Here is a 14,533-nt window from a genome sequence, read left to right on the forward strand (position 1 = left end):
CCTGGTCCTGGTGACCTTCCCATCTAAAGTTTCCCTTCCACGAATTCTCTCCCCGAATAAAGAATTGTGTCATTTAATTCTAGACTGTGGATATACAACGTGAAAAGTCAAAGTTTTGTGAAAGGGGTATGGATGGGGGTGAGGGGGGCAAAGACAGGCAGCAGGAAATGACTACCTCCAAAATAGTGTGCTAATAACAACCTGACATTCACTGAGTAGAAATAGAGTTGATCAGTGCCCTACTTGGGTTGGGGTGGGAAGAGCAAAGTCAGCTAGGACTTTATAATGCAGCAACTTGCTTGTGGGTAGATACAATCTCGTACAAAAGCACAAGACAGAGGACTAGCTAAGCAACCTTTTCTCTTCCTTTGGGGGATATGCTTCTTGTGGCCTTGCAAAGTCATGGATTGAACCTAGGATTAACCATAATGTAAGTGTTGTTCCACTCAGGGATTCCCAGGTCAGGCTGGCTGTTCACTGCACCACAATCAATCAGCAAGCATTTGTTAAGCATTAATGTGTTCCAGGCACTGTGAGAACAGTCCAGTCACACAGCTAGTGTTTGAGGCTGGATTTGAACTCAGGGAGATGAGTCTTCCTGACTCCAGGCTTGGTGCTCTATCCACTATGCCACCTAGCTTGTCCTTTAAAAGACTGACCAAAAGTCAAGTGTGTAGTAAGTATGAGGCAGAATTTGAATCCAGCTCTATAAAGCCTGTGTTTTTTCCACTATACCATACTGTGTCCCCAATTCAGGAGTCACTGGGATTCCCCACCTGCACTTCTAGAGGTTCATACCCCCAAATGCCCTAATCCCCTTGCACTGATTCCAGCCATACTCAGCTCTGCTTCTCACCCTCAATAACACTCCCATTCTTCATAGCACTCAATATTCCTCTTTTCATGAGTTCTGTCACAAGAACATCCTGATGCTTTTAAAAATATTCCTCAGGGAATAATTAAATTTTTTGAGCAGCTGTTTCTTCCCATGAACAGCTGTCTGCCTTTCAAGTCCAATGTCCCCAGAGTCAAACACCTCAGTCTTTCTTTTTGTTCTGAATCAAGGAAAGGGGGGAGGGATGGCAAAGGACCCATCCAGGTCCCTCCTATGTTCCTTTCAACTGTTGTTACTGGCCTACTGAAATGATGATCAGGCCAGCCAGGGACAACGGAACAACCAATTAAAGTGATTGCTGGTTATTCTGGTGTTGGCTGACAGCTCTGTCAGACAGTGACATTGGCAGGAAGAGGGAGACGGAATTGGTCTCCTCCCTCTTCAGTAAATTTCATATTTTGATGTACCCCCATCACTCTTTTGGGGACTTCAGCGGTACAGAATTCCTATATATAACCCTCATTGAGCCACAGGAAAAGTGGTGTTCAACATGCAAAGAGAGTCATGGATTTCCATATATTAGCTACATAAATAAGTACGTGCCCAAGACATAATTGAAATTAAGCAAAGGATTCTGAATCAACTGAATATCATCTACTGTGCCTTTCCACAGTTAAAACTGCTATTTGTAGTTTCCTTATGTAATCATTTTATAATAATAACAATAGCTAGCCCTTATGTAGCACATTAAGATTTGCAAAGTGCTTTATAGGTCTTATCTGACAAAACTCCTGCGATGTAGGTGCTATGTATGATATTCTCATTTTAGAGATGTAGAAACTGAGGCTGAGAAAGATTTATTCACTTACCCAGGGTCCCCCAGCTACATAATATTTCAGGAAGGATTTGAACTCAGGTCTTTCTGGCTCCAAATCCTAAATGCATCATTTAACCACCTTTTCCTTATTGAATCGCCCTAGCTTACATGCATCTACTGTACAATGATGATGGCATTCATAATCATGACGCGCGATTAGTTTCTGACTCATCCAAAGAAGATTGCATTTGCTGTACATGGTTTTAATTCTCTTCGTGTGCAACAACATTTCAGTTTATTTGAAAATCAGTAGTCTGTGTATATAGGGCAGGTAGGTGGCGCAGTGGATAGAGCACCGGGCCTGATCTCAGACACTTATTAACTATGTGACCCTGAGCAAGTCACAACCCCATTACCCTCCATTTCCTCATCTGTAAAAAGAGCTGGAGAAGGAAATGGCAAACCACTTCAGTATCTGTCTCAACAATTAGGCTAGCAGCTTCTGTGGGGTATAAGATCCACCTACAACCAGCACCCAGAAAGCTGCTAACACACTGCAAAAGCACAGGTTCTTTTGATCTGCTTAACTAAGGAAAGCAAGATTAAGGGGTTGACAAGCTTACTTTAATTCAGCACGCAAATATTATTCACTTAGTTCAGGGGGAAAAGACCAGCACACTGAACTTCAGAGCAAAATACAAACAAATTACAAACATCAACAGACAGACCTTGTCTGATTCAAATACCAATACACAGTTACCAGAGTTCAACAAAGTCTCAGCATGCGGGTTACAAGCTGGAAGGCTCCTAGCTACAGCTGCCCGGAGTCTCCACCTCAGCACCATCACGAGTGAGAGCCCCATAGGGTTTCAGACGTCAAAAGTCATCTGAATCACCAGAACTTAGGCTGCTATGATTGGCTCCTGAGTTAGCCCCTCCCCTTAGGACCCCGGGAGGTTCACATCCACATAGGTTAGGTTAACACCTTATAGGGGTTAGAGCCTGGGGCTTAGCACTTAGTAAGACTCAAGACATCATGGCTCTGGAGTTAGCACTTCTGCTTAGCCAGCCCCACCTTGGGCCCCACCCTAGTCACCAATCCACACCCACATAGGTTCCACACCTAATAGGGGTTTGGGCCTGGGACTTAGCAGCTAGTAAGGCTCAATGAAATACACTGAATTACTCAAAGGAAACAAAGACCAACTAAGTGCTAAGAGCCCATTTTGCTTACCAACACAGTATCTTTGTCAAGAAAACTCCAATTTGGGTCAGGAAGAGTTGGACAGGACTAAGACAACTGTGTAACAATCTGTATATATAGAATATATAGTACGTCACGACTCTCTATTAACCAGGAAATCTAAATAACATTCTCTAATCACACTGAATAACAAAAAAAAACTGGCTACTTCCTCTGGGCTTAGTTTTCAGAAGTTTCTGGACTTGATCACTGACAGAGGGTATATGTGCCGTGGGCAGATCACAGACCAGAGGCTAGTCTTAAGTATAGAAGTCAAAAAGACAAATAAAACAGAAGTTTTCCCAGGCTCTGATCTGAGCTACCACATGAAGATGTCTTCAAACAAGTTGTCTGCTATATTTAAACACAGCTCTGTTGCCCTTCCACCCAATAGGACCAAAGTTTTAAGTTCTCTGATTGTCATGCTAAATATGCTCTGATCCATCCACATCTCTTTGCCTGTAACCCTTTCAATTCAGCAAGCATTTAGTAAGTAGTAGGTATTTAGTAAGTATCTAAGTATGTACCAGTCACTGGGGTAATTGAGGAAATTTTGACAAATAGATGTATAAATAGACAGACACACACACATAGGTACACATATAGATACATATATTCAACATATGGGGAGAGAGAAAGATTGGGAAATGGGGAGAGCTATAATTTCTTTGATGTAGGTAATTCCCAGAGAGGAAATTCCCTTTAACAATGAAGATAGGCATCTGCTCTGGAAACTAGAGTCTTTGTTTGTTTGATGGGGTATTTGAGAGAGAAAATGTCTTGCCCTAAGTTACTCAGTTGATAGCTACAAGAGGTAAGATTTTAATTCGGGTCTTCCCACCTACAAGGCCAGTTCTCTATCCATTGGGAGATTCTAAGGAGAGGAAAATAGTGTAAAATAAGTATTGATCCTTCTGGAAAGACTTGGATTGAGTGCCTTAAGAGAAGGAAGGCCCAAATCCCTAAAGACTCTGGGAGTTACATTTTTTCTCTATGGGAAGAGAGGAAGCTGAGAGGAGAACAAAGACTCCAGGGTGGGGTTTCTAAGGATCTCTTACAAGACAGCAGAAAAGGCACTCAGAGAAGAAAGAAGGATTTGGCCAGGCTTCTGGTCTATGTATTGGGGGAAGTAAGTCCCATCACCTCCCTCCTTTTCAAATGTATTCTCTCCTCTCCCTAAAGAGATGTTTAACAACTCTTAATGTAGATGATGGAAGGATGGTGAAGCCTATGGACCCCTTCCCAGAAAGTTTTCAAATGCATTAATTATATTAAAATACAATTATCAATTTTTAAGTTCAAATCCTTTCATTTTGCAGATGAGAAAACAGTTATCTCAATAGTTTACAGATCCATAGACAGATAGATAGATAGATAGATAGAAAGAAAGATAGATAGATAGATTGTTGTTGCTTGTCCTTCGTTCTCAAAGAGAACCATGACATCAGAGAGGTGATGCCATGACATGCAAGTGAATTGGATTTAAGTGAGGGAGGGCTGTGAAGTCACCAGCCTCACTTTCTCCTCCAGAGCCATCTGGGCCCAGTGGCAAGATATAGATCAGGACAACTAGAGATGGCCCTGGATAGAGAGAGAGAGACAGACAGACAGATAGACAGACAGACAGACCGACAAGCAGACAGATAGATAGGTAGGTAGGTAGGTAGATTTATAGCTAGATAGAAAACAGTTTACCTCAATAGGTAAAGTGAATTAATTGCCCAAGATCTCACAGCAAAGTCAGGCAAAGAACCCAGCAGAGCTCAGTGACTCCTTTATCTATTTTCTTTCTATAATAACCATGCTAAAGAAATATAAAATAAATTGATGGCTCAGTTTCATTCTGCTCTTTCCAAAAACAACAATAGACATTTATGTACCACTTCAGAGTTTGGAAAATACTTCCATATATCATCTCATTTAAGCCTCACAACTGAGAGAAGTGAGTATTAAATAACTAATTGTTAATATTGGGGAGACCTAGGATTTTTCCCCTTTCTTGTTTCGAGATTAGGCCAAAGCTTGGTTCTCTGAAGGGCAGGGTGGATGGTGAAATTTTGGAGTTGTTGCCCTAATCAACTACTAGAGAACCTTACAAAGAGTTTAATCTGGGGTGAATTCGGGTCCATTGTGTTCGACTCAGGCTTAGATGGGGATATATTCTTTGATTACACTGCCCAAGGCTGGGGGGGATTTTGAGGTAAATCACATGGTCAAAGCCAAGTTTCTCCCCACCCCCCGCCCCGCCACCACAGCCCCTCATTCGAATAGATCCACCTCTCATTATAATAGTCATTCTCTCATTTGTTAACCAATCAGAATTGATTGCCACCTTTAGGAAGACCCACTCTTTCAAGCTCATATAAGCATTGATGTTCCATGAGGGATCTTTGACATTGAAGAGTATCACTGACCCCCTTTATTAATTATTTTATTAATTATTAAATTAATTTTATTGATTGATTGTTTACAATTTATTAATTAATATTTAATAATAAAATAATTACCTGGAAACTACATCTCTTAAGGTTTATATATGTCACACAAGGATCCTGTGAGGTAGGTATCATAGGGATTCCTATCCCCGTTTCACAGATGACGAAACTGAGTTTCAGTGAACTTAAGTTACTTGCACATTGTCACACAGCTAGCAAGTATCAGAAATATTATTTAGTTAAGCCTCAATTTCCTCTACTCCAACTGCTGCACTCCATCCATCTATCTGCCCTAGAAAATAACTGATTTGGCTTTCTGCCTCCACCATCTCCAAAGTCCCTTCGGAGACCAGTGGAGAGAAAGGCAAAGCGATACATTGAGACTTCTTAATTAGATCCCAGTAATGTAGAATCTGTGATAATTAAGATGGGGCTAGACTGAAGTTTACCCTTGATCTGTCTTACCAAGCAAGTTAACAGTGTAAATAATATTTCAAGTAGAATGTTTACCTAATTAAGAGAACAATGTTCCTAGTATTTCAGAGGCACATATTTGCATACAGAGAATGAAATTATAATGTCAGGAAAGGTTAATACTACTTAAACTGGGGTTTATTATGTCATTCTCATCTATTACTTAAAGTAGGACCTCTAATTAGTGATCCTTTCTCTTCTTCAAATTACTTTGTGTATTTGAAACTGTATTTCTTTTAAAAAAATATTCAGACTACTTACTAATTCAGATTGGTCTTCCAGCTGCTTCTTCCACATTAGTGGCCATAGAGGAAATGTGATTGTCTAGCTATAATACTGTGCTTGGAATTAGAAAACACAATTTAAATACCAGATCTGTCACTTTCCAGCAGAATGATCTTGGGTAAGTCATTTAACCTTTGTGAGCCTCAATTCTTTACTACATAAAATGGAAAAATAACCCTTGCTCCACACACTCACACAAGACTTTGATTGTGAATATCAAAAAAAGATAATATATGTAAAGTGCTCTGTCTCAATATAAACAATTACTGTTATTTGTATCCTGTAGGATATTCTGGTTCTGCTCTTTGCTTCTCAATGGACTAGGCTACTTGATCTCCCTATCAGTTTCCTTGTTCATTAAAAGAAAGGATACTACTATCCATCTTCATTAACTCATGGAGATGAGAATTACAAAGGGCCAGCCAGGTGAGTTCTCCATCCATTTCTACTTAGCACCTGGGTTTCTGGAAAAGACCACTCACTACACACACACACACACACGCACACACACACACACACACACACACACATACACGCACACACACACACACTAAGGAAGAAGCTAGGCACACTTTCCCTCAATTGTATAGTTGCTAAGAAAAGGTAGCTGAATGAAAAAGACAACATCAAAGGATTCTGTAGACCTCCTCATTGTAGCCCCCTCCCCCACTTAATGTCAAAGTACCCCTCTCCCATCCCTCACTTCACTTTCCTTAAGTATGAATAAAAACACATTAATATGAAGCATAGCATATACTGGACTAGGGCCTGGAGTCAGGAAGAATTACCTCCTGAGTTCAAATCTGGCCTCAGACACTTGCTAGCTGTGTGACCCTGGGCAAGTCACTTAGCCCTGTTCCCTCAATTTCCCCATCTTTAAATGAGCTGGAGAAGGAAATGGCAAACCACTCCAGTATCTTTGCCACTAAAATGGCAAACGGGGTCACCAATAGTCAGACACGACTGAAAAAGGACTGAACAACAAACGGCAGCCATAAACAGACTTTTTGTTCCCCACATCAGGAGGTGGTTGGGTTCTGTTAAATTCATTTTTGTTGCATCTAACAACCAGTGTTTTATTTCTCGATTCAACTTCATTCCAATAGTTAATTACTAGACATAACAAAGTGCCCTCTGGATCATTTCTCTCTGGGTACTACTCCTGACTCACCGGACTTTCTCTACCAAGACTCAGAGGCCTCCTCACACTGGAAGTTCGTTCTCTTCCTTGCCTTCTCCTACCAGAAACACAACCCACCTTGGTAACCCCTTCACCAGATTGCCTAGGCCCTCCCAGAATCTCCATTTTAAGGAAAGTGCTCAGTCTATCTATATCTTCATTTCTCTTTGGGTTCCACTCCTGGCTTTCTAGACTTTCTCTTCCTTTCTCTTCCATATCCCCTAGATGGGTACCCTCCCTTTTTAGTTCCTTCCATGTGTGGCCTTCCTTCATTAGAATGTAAGTTCCCTGAAGACAGGGACTTTCTGCTTATATTTTTACTCCCAGTGCTTAATATAGTACCTGGCACATCATTAGTGCCTAGTGAATGCTTGTTGACTTCATGCAACCCTGGCATCCTTCACAGAGTCAAAATGAGTAACTTTCAACTCAAAGGTGCTCCGTGAATGACCGAGAATCAGATTTTCTAATTTATTACACGCAGAGCTGCTCTTGACCACTCCTATGGCAACCAAAATGTTTATAGCTGCAGTCTTTGTGGGAGCAAAGGACTGGATTGATTGGGAAATGATGGGAAAAAACTAAGGTATCTGAACATAATGAAACAGTATTGTGCAGTAAAAAAATGGAAAATACAAAGAATTCGCAGGAACAAAGGAAGCCTTGTATGAACTTGTATGGGCCTGCGATGTCATTGGCATAAGGAACTCCCAGGTGAGAAAACACCTTCTACAAATGCAGGTCAGCCCCCTTCCTGAAATTTATACAGTCTTCAAGAGTCACCGACAACAACTGAGAAGTGGGGCAGCTAGGGGGCGCAGTAAATAGAGCACCAGCCCTGGAGGCAGGAGGACCTGAGTTCAGATCCGGCCTCAGACACTTGACTCAGACGCTTGATACACTCACTAGCTGTGTGACCTTGGGCAAGTCACTTAACCCCAACTGCCCTGCCTTCCTCCTCCAAAAAAAAAAAAAAAAACAAAAAACCGCCTGTGAGAAATGAAGTAGCTGGTCTAGGGTCACACAAGCCAGTATGTGTCAGAGGCAAAGCTTGAACCCAGGACTCTCCACTAGGCTCGCATGCCTCCCTTATACGAGCTGATACAGATTGAAATAAGTAGAACCAAGACAACAATATACACAATATAAATGAAAAGGCTGCCCCAAAGAAGCTGAAAAATTGAAAAAACAATGAAGGTCCTGGATTGCAGAGGACAAGCCATATCCCCAAACGCAGTGGGGGTCCATGAGGACAGAACTGTACATAGTGTCAGATGGAGTCATTGGATAGGATGTCTTTGCTTGATTGTTTTTGTTGTGTTTTCTTTCTCACAAGAGAGGACTTTTGCGGGAAGAAGGGGAATCATATCATGAAATAACTGTAAAAACAAAAGGCAACAATGAAACATTTTTAAATTAAAAATTAGTTCATTTACCCGTTTTCTCTTCTTCTTCACGCGGGCAGATAATTTAACCAGCTATTCTGTAGAACCAGAGTTTTTTTTTTTCCTCTGCTGCCCCAAATTATTGGGCTTTTTTTTTTTGGTTTTTTTTTTTTAAAGTCAGACTACCTAACCGTGACTCGGAAGAGATCACAGTACATGCAGAGCCACCAAGACCGCCATTTCCATCGACCCAATGCTAGGGAATCTGTTATACAAGCACAGGAAAAGACTATACTGACTTTATCCACAAGATGGCAGTGTTCTCTAAGAATTGTCTTCCCTTGTTCGCTGTCCCCAAGGACAACAAAAACAGCTCCACTTTCTCTTCTGTGACAAAGCTTGCTCTGTGTTCACTTTGGGGCTTCTTTAAAGAGACGGTACAGGAACCTTGCAAATAAAAGTCCCTGAAATTTCCAAGCTCCCAGACCTCCACCCAGGGAAATCTTTCTTTTCCATTCACATAATGGCAATAGCGGCTCAGATTTTGTTTCAGGGGAGAGAGTGGGGTCTGGAAAGGGGAGTCACATTACTTAGATTTTTAAGGCAAATTTTGTGGTTCTGTATCAGGTTACTTAAATATCCTACTATTAGGTCAAAGAATCTAGGAGACATTTCCAGAGGATCAGGCTTGTTCTGACTAACAGCGTGCCAGGGTAAACAGTGGCACGAGCGCATGGCACGCTCCAGGAGAGAAAAAAGAACCCTGTGTATTTAGCTTCTGAGCCGAGCCCACTGCTGTCCACCTGTCACATGCCCAAGTTTTACCAGCTGCTGATTCCTTTTGTACAATTTGTAAATCTGAAAGGGAACAGGGAGAGGGAAGTGGTGGGGTGGGGTGAGAGATGGAGACAATAAGAAAGACAGAACCAGAGACATAAAGAAATGGGATGGAAGGAAGGAAGGAAGAAAGGAAGGAAGGAAGGAAGGAAGGTAGGAAGGAAAAGGAAGGAAGGAAAGAAGGAAGGAAGGAAAGAAGGAAGGAAGAAAGGAAGGAAGGAAGGAAGGAAGGAAGGAAGGAAGGAAGGAAGGAAGGAAGGAAGGAAGGAAGGAAGGAAGGAAGAAGTCCTGTTAACTTGTGTTCAGGCAAAGAAATATCAAACTATACCAATTATCAGATTATAAATAATACTAATAAAAAGCAAAGTCATTAGTAAAGTATTTCATTTCATCATTGTAAAGTATTTTCAATCTTTAGAAAGAAAAATATCTAATAAAAGCTCTTCCCATTTGTTTCTTCGCACAGCTGGGAAAGGAGTACAGTGAGAAAGCAAATACAGAAAAGGACTAAGTATAGTTAGGTGTACCCTGGGGTATTGTTATAGCGTCACATCCAACTCTTTGTGACTCCGTTTGGGGTTTTCTTGGCAAAGATACTGGAGTGGTTTGCCATTTCCTTCTCTGGTTCCTCTGACAGATGAGGAAAGTGAGGCTAACAGGGTTAAGTGACTTGCCCAGGGTCACACAGCCAGTAAGTGTTTAAGGCCATATTTGAACTCACAAACAGGAGTCTTCCTGACTCCAGGAGTGCCAGTGCTCGATCTACTACACCACCTAGCTGACCTATACCCTAGGACAGGGCTGTCCAACCTTAGGTTTTTATTGAAACAGTAGACAATATATTTTGATTTGCCATTTTAGTGAGAGCTCTGCAGTAGCTCAACTTCATTTACTGAAGCATTTATGTAAATATGGGCAGCATAAATCACACTGCAGGGCCACATGCAGCCAGCAGTCTGCATTCTGGACAGCCCTGCCCTAGGATAGAACCTGAATTTGGTGTTTTCACTCACAGAGGTTTACTGAAGCCTATGTATTTAAACTTACCAGATGACTGTGTGCCTTTTACTTAAGTTATTTATTCCCTTTAAGCCTCAGTTTCCTCACCTGTGAAATTAGCTTCTTGGACTAGAGGGCCTCTGAAGTGCTTTCCAGCTCTAAGCCTATGATCCTATAAAGTCCATTGAAGCAGCTGTCAGTGTGTCTTAGATCTGTCTCCTGTACCGGAAGATCGAGAGGAAAAAGCCTGAGCAAAATGGAAGAGTAACCCAAGCTGGCTATCTTGAAGTAGTAAATCCACAAGTCTCAGGTATAGACTGAAAAAAAAAAGGCCTTGGGTGAGGATAAGGAGCACAGAAATGTGCCGTAAAAGCCATATTCAGAAGCGTGAAAGGTTACCAACCAACATCCTGGTCCTTTAGGAGAAATCCCTTGAAATAGAGGCTGAGCAATGCTGGGGGGAGGGAGGAAGGAGATGGAGGAGAATGATGGAGAATGGGCCTGTGGAAGGGGGAAGGGCAGGGATACTGTTAGCAAAACAGAGAGATCAACGGAGCGGAACTTTGGAGGCAGAAAGGGAGCAGGTGTGGTTGACTGCACTGGTAGAATGCCAGGCTTTCCACCCACACGGAAGCTGCCCACAGATAGTGTATTTAAGCAGAAAAGGCTACGCTTGTGTGTTCCGAACCAGCTCTTTAGGACCCTGAAGATGCAGTAAGAAAGGCTGTTGGGGTAAGGGACAGAGCCAGGTGGGCCTGGGGTCTTGAAGCAGAGTAGGAAGGATTATAAGTTGTCTAGGGTCCCCGGATACTTCCCTTCTCATCCGGGCATGTGTTCTATATTGATCTGCCCACCCTCCTGGGGATACAGCCAAGAGAACAAGTGGCATGTGTGTCCTCCCTCAGGAGGGCCTTGTGTGCCAATGGTTGTTCTAGAGTAAGGGGTATGAACTGATACAGAGTGAAGTAAGCAAAACCAAGAAAACAACATACACAATTGGGCTCGGGGCAAACCTAAAATGAATGAATGAATAAAGGAGTGAAAAAGCATGTATTAAGCACTTACTATGGCCAGCTAAATGCTGGGAAAGCAGATATGATCAAGCAATACAAACCCCGAATCCCAGAAGCTCACTTCTAAGAGAGGGAGACAGCAGATATATAGGAGGAGTGGCTGGGGGTGGTGGGGGGAGTACGGGGGGGGGTGCGATGTTTTGGATAGGGAAGTCAGAATGATGATTGGAATAACAGAGCAGCTCATTGAGATGCCCTTGCCAAGAATGGGAGAGTTGATATGGTTACTATTCTGAAAAACAGAGGTGGAAATGTTTGGCATGTCGGCTTTAGAATGGCATGAAAAACGTAGAGACTGTCAGGAAGTAGCATGACAGTCTGAGACAAAGCATGGCAAGATGAAATGCTCACAAGTCAGTTCCTAGGGTCACAGTGGTGGGACCTTCAGTTCCAGTGGGAGGTGGAAGCTGGATCTAGAGGGGACATGGTATGGAGACCATAGAGACAGCAAAGAAGAGAGAAGCAAAATCACTGCCAAGAACGGTCTGTGATAACGGTGCATTTGAAGAGAAATTACATACCTGTTAAATAAAATGAAAGACAGCTCATTCTACTTCATTCACAGGGGCTAGGGATGGAAAAGATTTGTATGAAATCAGTCTATGCCTGTGGGTCCCCATTGGATGGAGTCTGGAAATGCAATCACTGAAATATTTGCACCCCTGGATTGTTATGATGTCACTCTCTCCTCCTAACAGTGTTTAATTCCCACTATTAGAGTTACTCCTTTCAGTTAGGCAAAAAATACTGGGAACATTGTCACTAGAAGACTTGCTAGCTGATGAGGAAGAGAGAACTCTGAAGACTGTCTCCATTAGCAAAGATTGGTTGTATCTGTTTAGCTAACCTATGTATTGGTAATTAAGCTAGGACTTTTTTTTATTGTTTTCCCTTTTGGAGCACTGAAGTAATCAAGTGCCTTTGTTTCTTTGATTAAATCCAAGAGTCTTTGATGACCTGCTTAAGAAACAAGAAAACCTAGTTCACATAGCTTTGAGTTGCATGGTTGTAATACCCTTTGACCCTGAACAGGGTATATAAACTCAGACTTTAGCGTTTTCTTTGGGGCTCCCACTTACTGGAAGAGTGTCGTGTGATTTGACCAGAAGAGACTCTGGGCAGCCATTGTTAAGGAGCCCCCCACCCCCAGCTTGAAAACGCAGATGTTGGTGCTTCCCTGGCAACTATGTACTGAGATATTGGACAGAAAGCTAGAAGTCTGTCTACTGTCTACTGTCTACTGTGTTATTTGATCTGTTTATATTTTCTGTTTGTAATTTCTGTTTGTATTTGCTCTGAAGTTCAGGGTGCTGGCTTTTTCCCCTGAACTACGTGAATGATATATGTATGTTTGATTAAAGTGAGATCGCTAACCCCTTAAGGTTGCTTTCCTTAGAAAAGCAAATCAAAGAACCTGTGCTAGCAGCCCTCCTGTGTGTTGGTGTTATTGGTCTTACACAGCCACAGTAGCAGCAAGCCACATTGTTGTTACAACCTAGAGGATTTCAGAGTGCAAAGGAAAGAAAATTAGAGTCAGAGGATGGGCGTGAGCCCTACTTTGCCCTTCAGTAGCTGTATGGTTGATCATGGCCATGTTATTCAACCTCTTGGAGACTCATTTCCTTCATTTTTATTTTTTTGACTAGACCTATGAGTTCATTGATGTACTCCCAGAGGGTACTCCCAGTGAGGGACACCCTCTACCAATGAAGATCAGCACCTCGTCCATACTTTACGGTCTTAGAGAGTTGTCTGGGGCAATGAGAGATTATGTCTTTTGTCCAGGGTCACATAGTCAGGGCAGAACTTGAACCCAGTTATTCCTGACCTCAAAACCAGTTCTCTTCCTGCTAACAATGCCAGTCATTTGTTAAATAGAGGCAATAAAAAATTTGCCCTGCCTACCCTCCAGAGTGGTTTTGAGGACTAAATGAGATTAAATGTGAAGTACTATATAAATGTATATTGTTGTTATGTTTTTAATTGAATGGACAGAGGGTGCTGAGGGAGATGGGACATAGCATGCATTCAGCAAATATATAGTATATTGCTGTACATGCAATATACTGTGCTGGGCACACAGGGCGACAACAAAATAAAATCAAATCAACAAGCACATGTGCTAGGCATGGGGATAAGCCCTGGGGATACGAAAAAACCTAAAACAGTCCCTGACCTCGGGGACCTTACACTCTAATGGGAGTGAAAACCTGCAAACAACTATGTACAGTTATCCCTTCCACATTGTGGGGTGAGATGGGGAGGGGAGGAGGGTTAGGGGAACACCATCCCCGCAATCTGGAACATCCCTGTAAAATTTTTTGGCCCTCCCTTTGCACCAGAGAAGAAGTCTGAATTTTGTTTCTTCTTCTTTTATGGGGTGTTTACAATACCTTATTGTAAAATTTAGGTTAAGTAGTGGGTCATAGGCTCTGTGTCATCTGCTGGCCTTTGTGTGTTGTCTGTGGCTTCTGCAAGACTCCCTCAAAATTCTCATTGAATTTTTTCTTAGGCTGACTGGTGATATATGGAAACCAGGATGGGAAAAGTTGTGATGTGGAGGGGATAAGTGTATATGCTGGGTAAATTGGAGGTAATTAACAGAGGGAAGGCATTAGCATTGAGCAGGATCAGGAAGGGCTTCCTGTAGAAGTTGAGATTTGAGCTGAGGCTTGAGGAGAGACAGGAGGGATGCCAGGAGGCGGAGAGAATTAACACTTTGTCTCTGCACTCAAGGACTTTATATTCTAGAAGGGAAGATAAGATATATACACAAATAACCATTCAACCAATAAACATTTATTAAACCTATACCATATGTGAGGCCTCAGTGACAAGCCTCCAAGGGCCAAGAAGAGGCATGTAGTATAACGCAAGCAAGGAAGGCAAGCAGACCTAGGTGTGTATACTGTTGGAAACCCTGAGCACAGGGTGTGACCTGAGAGGAAAAGGAGGGCACTGAAGTAAGGA

Source organism: Trichosurus vulpecula, chromosome 8, assembly GCF_011100635.1.
Source record: "Trichosurus vulpecula isolate mTriVul1 chromosome 8, mTriVul1.pri, whole genome shotgun sequence".
In the NCBI taxonomy this organism is placed as follows: Eukaryota; Metazoa; Chordata; class Mammalia; order Diprotodontia; family Phalangeridae; genus Trichosurus; species Trichosurus vulpecula.